This window comes from Cynara cardunculus, unplaced genomic scaffold (genome assembly GCF_001531365.2).
Source record: "Cynara cardunculus var. scolymus isolate 2C unplaced genomic scaffold, CcrdV1 Un_Scaffold_5217, whole genome shotgun sequence".
Taxonomy (NCBI): Eukaryota; Viridiplantae; Streptophyta; class Magnoliopsida; order Asterales; family Asteraceae; genus Cynara; species Cynara cardunculus.
Genome location: NW_020202293.1, coordinates 23748 through 26735, shown reverse-complemented (window position 1 = coordinate 26735; position 2988 = coordinate 23748).

Sequence of the window (2988 nt, the reverse complement as noted above, 5' to 3'; positions counted from 1 at the left end):
GTATAATAAAACAACCGATACGTAGTAACAATTTGTGTATAATAAAACAACCCGTACGTAGTATTAGTAGCATGCTTTTCCCCCAAAAATGTGAAAATAGTAAAAAGGGGATATGAAAACTCACTTTTTCTTTCACTGAGAAGATGGTTGTGATTGAATGGGTGTACCTTGGTAAAGTTCTTTTAGAGGATTCCTATAGAAGACGAACGGTTGTCAAACTCTTAAAGATTAAGGTTACTATTCTTACCTTTACGTCTTATATAATGCCTCTTTATGAATAAAATCAAGTTTTAAGCACTTTATATGCTTATAATAGGGTTTATGGTTTATAAGAGTCCAATCTTAGTGATTTTAGTAAATTATGCATGCTGATAGAATCTTTATGACTCAAATATGTCTATAGTTCACCCTCATCCAAGAGGTATATTTTTCCAAAAAAATTTATATGTTTTATTTTAATGTCTTAGGAAAAGTTTGACATAAATAACACCATTTTTAGTGGTGGATAGGTATTCTAATCATTATGCTCAAGTTTAAGTGTCACAGTTACCAAGGCAGCCTGCACACTCTTTTTGCCACATCCAAATGGAAGGTTAACTCTCAATATTTTTCAGGTATTCTAATTGGGTTTTAAAACTAACTCAAATATCTATCTTCCAGAAAAAGAATCATCATTTTTTATTACGTTTTCAGGAAGTTATGGTCATTTTAAGACACATGTCCAAATCTGCCAGATTCTGCTTGCATTCACATTCAACTTAGTTTGCGTGTTTGAGACCTCAAATCTCTATATTTTTTAGTGAAACCACTTTCGTTCGAAAGATAATTCAATAAARTAATTTCCAGAAGAAGAATCAAGTATTTTAATGGGATATTAAGAGACTTATGACCGATTAAAGCAGAGTTTTTACTCTAACAGGTCATCCCTTGCACTCTTAATTTATTCTATGTGGTTGAGAGGTCAAATCTCTGAGTTTTTACATGAAACCACTTGGGTCTGAAAAATAACTCAATGAACAAGGCTCCAGAAGAAGAATCAAGCCATTTGACTAAGTATTTTTCAAAATATGATCGAATGAAGTTCATGCATGCAATCTGCCAGAAACCAAAAATTCTTAACTCATGGAAAATGAGTGTTTTGACTCCTCATTTTCACTTATAAATTTGATTCTTCTTTTATACACTAATTTATCATCTTTGTACCATATATTTTTGGATCAAAATCACCCTTTAACTTTTATGATTACATGCATGACATCAAGATTAACCAAGTTATCTTGCAAAAAGTCCTAAAAATGATAATCAAATATTGTTATTGAGAAATCGTTTGAAATCCAAGCCTTGGGCTTGATTTTTAGCACTTGAAATATGAATTTATTATCACATACATGAAGTTTAAAATAGGTATTTGATGATTACGAAAGATTTTTATGCTTTATTTTTAAACTAAAGTAGTATAAACTTCTATACACACTTGGATGCTAGTAAAAATCTCCAAAGGTTCTTTCCTTGATCTTAACTTGGGTTTGATCATGGATTATCACCATCTTAGAACATGCAACATGTTTTTGGTGGCCTTTAGGTGGGCCTATGGGCTCTCTCTCTCATTTTTTTCTTTTTGTAAAAATTTAGCCCAATATTTAATAAGTTGGGTACTTTTGTGAGAAATTGAGAAAAATGCCCAAATTCCTATTTTATGAGATAAATAAATTYCTTAAATATAATTTTAAGTAAAAATATTTAAAATATGAAGACTCTATATTTTATGCTAGTTTTAAAAATTATTTGGAGTGCTTGGCATTATATAAGACGATTCGGTTCATTACGGGTCACAACAGAGTTTTCTACGCAACCTTCTGGGATTTCTAACTACTTAATCTCTAATCGCTCTACTTGGGTGTTAATAATGTTTCTAAAGTGCTATCTTGCTACTAACCTGTTATTTAAATTTCCGGATGTCACAATTTAATGCACTGAGTATAAATAGAAGTGTTTCTTCTCCATGCAGAGTGCGCGCAACTCACTCTCTAACCTTAATTCTTACTTCAAGCATTTTCTTGCTTAAGTAAATGATCTTCTTTACAACATTTCTTTTATTGTATTGCTAAGATTTAGTATGTAACTAAAGATTGTTTAGATAGGTTTTTATCACCTTATCTTTCCGCAAACAATCTTGTAAAATCTGTATTGATCTTCTTTATCAATATATATTTTAAATTTGAAAATATTGTGTTTGTATTCATTCCCCCCGCCCTTTCTACAAATTGTTTTACTATTCTTGTAGACCCTCAAGGGACCAACACATAATTCTTTCTTCAACAATAATTATAATGCACATCCATATATTAATCAATTTCCTGAAATGTTTCACCCTTACATTAGACATGTACATGATGTGAGAGGTGACGAAAATTGTGGATTCCGAGCAATAGCTGTCCACCTTGGTCTTCATGAAGATGCATGGCTAACAATTCAGTTTAACTTGATGGAAGAATTAGACGCATACAAGACAAAATACCTCACACATATTTGGAAGTTAGTATTGAGATATAGTTTACAATATTCTAAACTTCTTTCAATCAGATCGAGGTGCCCCGGTTGAACATTGGATGACCATGCCTAAAAGTGGTGTCCTGATTGCTTTAAAGTATAATGTGATCTTACATGTTATAGATATTACAGATTGTTCAACATACTTACCACTTAGATATATTTCGTCACTGTGGTATCAACATGTAAGTTTTGCAATTGGGTACGTTAATCGTAAATCATTATATGAAACTAGACTTGACAGAAGGATACCCGATCCCTACTATTACTTCACATTTTTTTTATTTTTGCTATCCGCGTGCTGCTGTATGGGCTACCCCGTATTTAGATCGAATAAATAAGTAGCAACAACTTTTACGTGTTAATTGTATTACAAATAATATTATTTTATAATAAGTAAAAATATAATATAAAATATGTTACGTCTTATTTATATAT